At 41.4% G+C, this 9,157-nt stretch overlaps 1 long non-coding RNA gene across 1 annotated transcript; it reads right to left on the bottom strand.

The window, feature by feature from the left end:
- Positions 1-5,821: 5,821 nt before the first annotated feature.
- On the bottom strand, positions 5,822-8,596 carry LOC109704287. Its single transcript, XR_002214268.1, has 3 exons — positions 8,453-8,596; positions 7,390-7,595; positions 5,822-5,881 (listed from the first exon to the last, which is right to left on the bottom strand). It is a non-coding gene; the product is annotated as an uncharacterized LOC109704287 (long non-coding RNA).
- Positions 8,597-9,157: the final 561 nt, after the last annotated feature.

The raw sequence follows: 9,157 nt of genomic DNA, 5'->3' as shown, positions 1-9,157 counted from the left end.
AGTAATGAAAAGTATCATCCTTCATTGTAATATTATGAACATAATGGACATGCAGGACAATTAGTATACAATGGATTATGCATGTAAACCGACATTAACATCTAGTTGATCAAATGACAATAGAACCTCATATGCATAATAGTATTTGTTTAGTAAAAGCATGACTTTGATGAACATGTTTAAGTACATGCCTTTCATATCTGTTTATTAACTTACCATTATAGCATGCTTATGTTAGCCTAGTGGAGCATTTCACTGAGATCAGTAATTGCCCACTGAGAACTATTTTTAGGATAGTTCTCACACCCCCCTATTTTTGTTGTTGTTTTCAAAGCCATCCGCATCGGGAGTGGCTAGGGATCGAGGCAAGGGGTTAGCGGCTAGCTAGAGCCCTACGGAGTTATTTTAGTTGGACCCGATGTCATCTTTTCTTTTTGTACCTTGAGGAAAGATGTATTATGTATTTGTTTAGAGCTTTATGTTAGATTCTGGATTTAGTTGTATACTTTTGTATCTCTATTTGTGGATCCCTTTATGCTAGAACTTTAGTGATTTTATTATACTCGCTCTGATAGCCTTATTAGGACTTCTATGTTCATTTCTTGTTTAGTAGACCCCTTGTGTGCATCATATTTGTTGGTGTACACGGCGGGTCTGTGCACGCGCCGGCGGGCTTCTGCTGGGCCCGGGGCGTGACACCCGCTACCAATTTGGTCCAGGTCGGGCGCGTCGAGCAGACGCCGAACGGACAGGACCTCCTCCGTCCGCCTAAGGCTAAACAACGAGATCATACAACAACAGCGAGAGCACAACCAGTGCTAAATAATCAAGAGCAAGTATCACAAGTAGAGTATATACAAGTGAACAAAAGAGAGATACTTATCTATTACATTTATGCAACTTTTATACATCTGATTACATTTAAACTTCCAAAACATAAACATAGAGTTTACAATCTTCCAAAATATCTCACACCTATACATCATCTACTCTCGTGTATATACAAGGTAACTACTAATGCAATGGTATCTACAACCTGGCAAATCGCCGGGTGTACGAGCTGTTTACAATCTTCCAAAATATCTCACACCTATACATCATCTACTCTCGTGTATATACAAGGTAACTACTAATGGAATGGGAAGTATCTACAACCTCTAGGGCGCTTAGCCCTTACCAAGATCCTCGCCGGGTGTACTCGAGCTCGCCGGCGCTTTTATACATCTGATTACTTAAATTCCACAAACTGGTTTACAATCTTCCAAAATATCTCACACCTATACATCATCTACTCTCGTGTATATACAAGGTAACTACTAATGCAATGGGAAGTATCTACAACCTCTAGGGCGCTTAGCCCTTACCAAGATCCTCGCGGGTGTACTCGAGCTCGCCGGGTTTACAATCTTCCAAAATATCTCACACCTATACATCATCTACTCTCGTGTATATACAAGGTAACTACTAATGGAATGGGAAGTATCTACAACCTCTAGGGCGCTTAGCCCTTACCAAGATCCTCGCCGGGTGTACTCGAGCTCGGCCCTGCAACAAAGTGGGGTGAGAACTATTATCCATAGTTCCTAGTGGGTTCGGCCGCCGACTTCGCAGATCTCCCCACTAGGTCTAAACAAGCATAGGCAGATAGATAGATAGATAGATAACTTGCAAGCGATAACATAGTAAGAAGACATGAAAGTAATCTACCCTGCCTCAATCTATAATCATGCATGCAACATAAGTAAAGGCTAACTACCAAGCTATCATACTCAATAATGATGTAATTCATTAGATTACCCAATCAATCGGCTAACCCGAAGGTTCGCCACCATCTCACGTCTCAAAGTCTCATAGGGGAGGAGATTTTAATCACTCGGCTACCCCTGAGACCGCCTGCGGATAGCTAGCTACTGTCCGGGCAACTCACGACTGCCCCTCTAGTGACCAAAACTCTGGAGTGCACAGCTTGTGTGGAGCGACCACTATAAGCGCAGACAGGCTATGTGAGTTCGATCCAATCCTCCTGAACTGGGGATACCCTACCAACTAGGAATAGCATCATCATGGAAATCAATGTAGTCCTTGTCACACCCCGGGACCGATACGAATTTGGCCCGACCCGAGCACGTCAAACAGACGCCGAACGGACAGAGTTTTCCCTATCCGCCCAAGGCTCATCACATGTATATTTTCATCAATATAGAAAAGCACTAGCGGAAACATACACAAACGGCTTACGCGAGGGTAAGCAATAGCCATTAGTGAAAGAAAGGAAAACTAAACATTTACAAGTACTATGATTCATTTTTGATCATCTACATTGCATCCATATTGTACATTTTCAAATTCCTTACATTTCACTTCATTACATTGCTTGCATCATTTCCTTTTACATCACACTTACCTCAAAATGAGCTTTACATTCTTCTCTTTACATCACTAGTCATCAAATACAAAAGATGAACATAAGGTACTCTACTAACAAAATGTAACCCAACTCAACTCTGGTGGCCTCTGTCTAAGGTGCGATACCTTTACCTCGGTCGCTCGCCGGCTCGCTCGGTCCCAGCTCTGTGGAAATAGTGGGGTGAGAACTACAACAAAGTTTCCAGTGGGTTCGGCCTCAACATCACCGACTTTCCCACTAGGACTAACTCAGGCATAATAGAAAAAATAAGCTGCATATAGTAACCAATCTATACATGATGCTAATATGCCTGAACAATAAAGCAGATATATGCTCAACATTAAATAAATGCAGATTATGCAAATTCTTTGTTCTTTTCCTGTTACTCTTTGTTCTTTGTTCTTTGCTCTTTACTCTTTATTCTTTATTCTTTAATCTCAAGGCTAACTCAGGGGTTTCGCCACATTAACTTGCTTCACATTAAGTCCATCATCGCAGGAACTCACTCGCTAGGACCGTCCTTCGGGTTTACTCCAACCCGTGATGCATAACTCCGGAGCGCATCGCCCGAGGGGGAGCGACCGCCCTCGAGCACAGAACTCATAGCAAGTACGATCATATTCTTAACTCAAAGGATTTATAAGTTCAATCTTGACTTTACACTAGCTCTAGTGTCCTTTACATCACTTTATGTTGCAAACTCATGTAATCACATTCTTTACATTTCTTTACTTCTGCTAGCTCTAGCATTCTTGTTCGTTACATTTCTTGTTCTTATTGCCCCACTTTACTTTAACTTTACACATTATCATTTTCATCATTCTTTATATTACATTGGCTCTCTACCTCACACTATCTCTAGTGTCATTTCACATTAACTTTATCAAATGCCACTCGATCTGTCACGCCCCGAGCTCCGCCTATTTGGTCGGATTCGAGCACGCCGACAGACCGCCGAATGGACAGAGCCTCCCCTGTACGTTCTAGGCGTCACAATCTATACTATGCAATACAAGAGGTTCCAACCAGGAACTGTATTCAATCACAGATTGCATAAGTATCAAAAACATAAAGTGCTAACTATGCTATTACAAGCATTCATCTTAGATTTTTACATTTGCAATATTACAAATACCTTTAAGTTATTATAAAACTTATACAATTTCACTACAAGTTTGTTTCTTTCAATTTGAACTCTGAACTTGACTTCTTCAGGGTATTGCTATCTCGGTCTCGGTGGTGGGGCGCTATCTACGGAACTACGCCCTGTCCTCGCGCCGCCGCGCCGCTCGCGTGCAACCTGTACCCCCAAAACAACACGGGGGTGAGAACTATATAAATATAGTTCCCAGTGGGTACGGCCACCCAAGAGAAGAGCTCGACCCACCAGGTCCAAAGGAGGCAACAGTAGGTTAGTTTAACAAATAGATAGATAGATATTTGACTAGACAACAAATAAAACCATACCTTGCCTCGCTACTATGCAATATGCAACACCTGTCAATCATGTAAGTAGATTACCTGATTCTACTTTATATCATTAACCATTCGTTACTCATTACTCAATAGCATTCTTTTCTTTATTAGCTACTCACGTTCATTAGCTATTCTTTATTCTTTAGTCTCTACTCTTTATTCTTTATTCTTATTGTACTCACTGGCGATGCTTTCCTAAGGTTATTGTGCCTTAGCCATCTAGCCACTCGACTCGGTCTTGAGTCAATCAACCGCGGAGTACCGTGTCAAGTCAGGCTCGAGGTGAAGGACGTCTCACAAGCACCTCAGCCTTAAGTCCACACGACACTAGGTCCATCACAGGGAGAGGAGAACCGTCGATCCCTGTGACCCTAAGTCGCTCCAGCTTAACGGGCGAGGAGAACCGTCAAACCCGTTAGCTCATACCGGGAGAGGAGAACCGTCGATCCCGTTGAATCACTACCGGGAGAGGAGAACCGTCAATCCCGTAGTTATGATTCTATTCTTGCCATCACACCATTCCTAGGAATTCCGGAATCCACTTTCACAACTTAAGGGTTTTACTCTTTTACTCTATGTTGACGACCTTTCTAGGTNCCTGCTTTACTTCCGCTTTTGCTGTAGACGCCTTATATGTGTAGACATATGGCGGGTCTGGGCACGCTACCGGGAGGGCCTCAGCCGGTCCCAGGGCGTGACAGATTCCGTTTGATGTCTTTCCAACACACCTTCGCTGACCGTTGCAAACAATGTACGGCTAAATGCACCTTGTCCCCCTCCACAGTGTACCAATCCTCAAATAAAGTCTCCATGGAGTCGATCCACAACTCTACGGTCCACGGGTCTATATCTTCTCCATCAAAAGTAGGCGGATCAAACTTAAAAGTCATAAGAGCCGCTAAAGCACGCTCCCTTTCAGCTTCCATCTCTGAATTAACAGCAGTCGGATTGCTCGACCCCGACTGAAATGCCTCCGCTGTGACTCCTGGCCGTACACGACGAGCCGAAACTGGTGCGGTTACTAACTGATCCACCGTCTCCTGGAGTCTCTTAATCCGCTCTTCTTGGTGCAGAGCAGCGTCCTGCTGACGTTGCACTACATCCGCTTGTTGCCTCACCACTCCCACGAGTGTGGCCAACTGATCGCGAAGCTCCAAGTCTCCGCTCGCCTTAGTCTGCTCAGGGACACCATCTGTCCCATCCCGCGTCGATCTAGACGAACGCCTACGCGGTGCCATCGCCTCCTGAAACACGACAACTCAGTTAGTCCTCGACCCTCTCGGTCGAATACGAATTAATTAATATAGACTCAAATCGGGCGAAAGTCATGCAAGGAAGCTTATTCCCATCCCTGGGTTTCATGTTGTGTCGACCCAACATGAACTCACTTGGCTGAGAATAAACTGAATCTTGAATCTACCTCTAATATCCATCTTAGAGGTTTACTAAACTTGACCCAATTGATTTATCTTTCGCCACACGTCACAAGTCCTCGTCTCTCACGAATATAAATCCTTACGGTTTACTATCCTAGGTCTCCTAGGTCCATCTAAACCGTTTCTATTACTCTTTTTATGCTCTGATACCACTTAATCTATCACGCCCCGAGCTCCGCCTATTTGGTCGGATTCGGGCACGCCGACAGACAGCCGAACGGACAGAGCCTCCCCTGTACGTTCTAGGCGTCACAATCTATACAATGCAATACAAGAGGTTGCAAACACGAACTGTATTCAACCACAGATTGCATCAGTATCAAAAACATAAAATACTAACTACGCTATTACAAGCATTCATCTCAGAATTTTTTTACTTTTACAATATTACATAAGCCTTTAAATTATTACAACTTATACACTTTTACTACAATTTTGTTTCATTCATACTTATACTCTGAGCTTGACCTCTTCAGGGTATTGCTATCTCTGGTCTCCGTGGTAGGGCACTATCTACGGAGCTACACCCTGTCCTCGCGCTGCCGCGCCGCTCGCGTGTAACCTGTACCCCCAAAACAACACGGGGGTGAGGACTATATAAATATAGTTCCCAGTGGGTACGGCCACCCAAGAGAAGAGCTCGACCCACCAGGTTCAAAGGAGGCAACTGCAGGTTAGTTTAATAAACAGATAGACATATATTTGACTATGTATGCAAATAAATAAAACCATGCCTTGCCTCGCAACTGTATCGATGCTATGCAATATGCAATACCTGTAAATCATGCAAGTAGAATACTTGATTCTACTTTATATCATTAACCATTCTTTACTTGTAGCCGTTCTTTTCTTTATTAGCTATTCACGTTCATTAGCTACTCTCTTTATTCTTTATTTTTTTGTTCTTTATCATATTATGCCCACTGGTGATTCTTTCTTAAGGTTATTTTACCTTAGCCATCTAGCCACTCGACTCGGTCTTGAGTCAATCAACCGCGGAGTACCGCGTCAAGTCAGGCTCGAGGTGAAGGACGTCTCACAAGCACCTCAGCCTTAAGTCCACGCGACACTAGGTCCATCACAAGGAGAGGAGAACCGTCGATCCCCGTGACCCTAAGTCGCTCGAGCTGAACGGGCGAGGAGAACCGTCAAACCCGTTGAGCTCATACCGGGAGAGGAGAACCGTCAATCCCGTTGAATCACTACCGGGAGAGGAGAACCGTCGATCCCGTAGTTCTGATTCTATTTTGCCAACAGCACCATTTCTATGGATTCCGAAACCCACTTTCACAACTTAAGGGTTTACTCTTTTACCCTATGTCGACGACATTTCTAGGTCTATACCATTTACTTTTCACTTTCTAGTGGTCCTATTACCACTATAATTCATAACTTAATTTAATTTTACTAAGTGTCTCTATGCATCATAACCAAGGTTCACTTACGCTAGGTTTTGTTCTTTCACCTAGATCTCGACTCTAGGTTTACTAATTCAACCTATGTTTAATGACATTAGGTTATGTCCGACCTATGTTTAATAACATTGGGTTCATGCCACTCGATCTATATGTGTCATTCTAGGTATCCTTGCCTAGGTTCATAATTTACATATTAATACTTTCTTTGTCCCTATCGAGATTTCTAATCCATTAAAATTATCGAGTTATACCCGACTCTCATAAACTTAGCATGTCCACAATATGTCAAGTTCACATAACTTCAACCTTAATCATAATATATTAACATGCACCTAGCATTCACTTCCATATATGTTTAAGCATATACAATTAGTAATCACAATTCTTGTATTTATATGCATTTAGCATTCATATGCATCTAGCATTTATATGCATCTAACATGTTTATCGCATATCAATATTCATACATTACTTGAGATGATTATCAATGCATTCATGTGCATATTGCAATGGTAGATAACTTAGCTATGACCTCACGATTCATGTAATCATTTCATCATCTATTCCTTTCCATATAAATGTATGCATCAATGAGAATCAAAGATTACTTTGACATGGAAGCGACCTAATCGCTTCGGTAAGCACAACCCACTTTTATTTTGTACCAGATTGCGAGAAATGCGCTTCTCGCACTTTTCCAAGAACCGCGACCCGCGCTCGCGATAATTGTAGCCGAAAATGTTCTTTTGGCGATATCTTCGCGTAGGCTCGACGGATTGCTGAACCGACTTCACCAACGCGTTCGCTTTACCCCCAATTAGGTTTACATGTAATCAATTCTAAGCTAGGCTCCGAATCCTACAAAAGTGCATTTCTAGGCTTAGTTCAATATAACTTCTTTTACACAAGTTCCATACAAATTTATAGAGCAATTCAACTTCAACCATTAATCTAAGAACCCCATAACCAGCTAATCTAGGAATACAAGAGATCCACTTTAGCTATAACATCATTCCTACAACTTTCATATACAACCCAAGTTTACTTGCACGTTGTTAGCATATTATAGTTTCTAATGTTATATAGCATCTACAAGCTTTAGCCTCTAATAGATGTAAATTCCTGTTATAATTATGCTCCTACAACTCCATTTTTTTAGACCAATTATGCCACATATATAGCAGCCCAAGTTCACATATATGCTGTCAACATATAACTCTTCCACTAGGTTTTGATAACACATACAAGTTTTTTGTAGAATTCAAAACCCCAAGTTAGATCCCTTTCTTAGGTTAAATACCACAAATCATAATCAGGAATTATGACTAACCTGTCTCAAATGACCTCTTTAACAAACAATTCACTTGCATACTATTCCATCTTTATAGCTGGTTATAGGTTCTTCATGGCATATAGAAGATATAGCAACCATAATCTATAGTTTAGACCCTTTTTTTTTTCTTTAGACCAATTAACCTAACCCAAAATCAGGAATTACAAAATAACCGGCATGATAGCTACTTAGTCCCCAGCTGCCAATATTCATACATAATACACATGGCTTCTTACATAGCATCTACACTCTTTAACAACCAAAATCCATAGTTTAAACCTTTTTAATTTCAGCACAAATCCATCAAAATGACTTCTCCTAAGATCCACCATAAAAATTCATCAAAAGATCTGATTTGAAATTATAATAATAAAATACAAACTTCGCAGTCGAAGCGCCGGAAAAATCCAACGCGCGCGGGGGATCGATCGGCTCGTCGAACGGCACCGATTTCATCAATTTCTTCTTCTCTTTTTTTTCTTTCCTTTGTTTCCCTTTCCTTCTCTCTCTTATGCGTATAGGAGAGGATAAGAATGGAGGTCTCCTGGCAGCTTAGTGGAAACCACTAAGCAATGTAACAATTGCCTTTAGGTCCACAAGTCATCAATATTATCACTTCAGTCTAGTTCTAGTCTGATACATTTAATTGGAGCTCTTCTGAATGTCCGTTTTCGCTCAAATTTGACAGGCATGTTCGGTTTTACATAACAAGTCCAAAGAAATTTTAACATTTCAGTTTCGACCCCATTTGGTCTCCGCGAACTGTACCGAACTGCAATCTTTATCCGATAGCTTTCGACTTCTATTTCTCTCTCTACGGGTGTCAGAATAATCTGAAACTTTAAATCTCGCCTCATAAAAATATTTCTGACATCTCCTCCAGTTTTCACAATTTTCTGACACTGTGCATTTTCTGCTAATTTATCAGTCCCATTCTTTACAGAAAATTCTAAATTTTCTGTTTTCGCTCCGATTCCAACACGAGTCATTCCAGACTTATATTTTACACCCTTAAGTCCAATAAAATATTATCTCACACCATTTTTGTATTATTTTGCTCACTTTAATTCTTTTAATCAAAGTTAGC

The sequence above is a fragment of the Ananas comosus genome, unplaced genomic scaffold, assembly GCF_001540865.1.
Source record: "Ananas comosus cultivar F153 unplaced genomic scaffold, ASM154086v1, whole genome shotgun sequence".
NCBI lineage: Eukaryota > Viridiplantae > Streptophyta > Magnoliopsida > Poales > Bromeliaceae > Ananas > Ananas comosus.
This window is presented reverse-complemented; position numbering and strand designations above follow the sequence as displayed.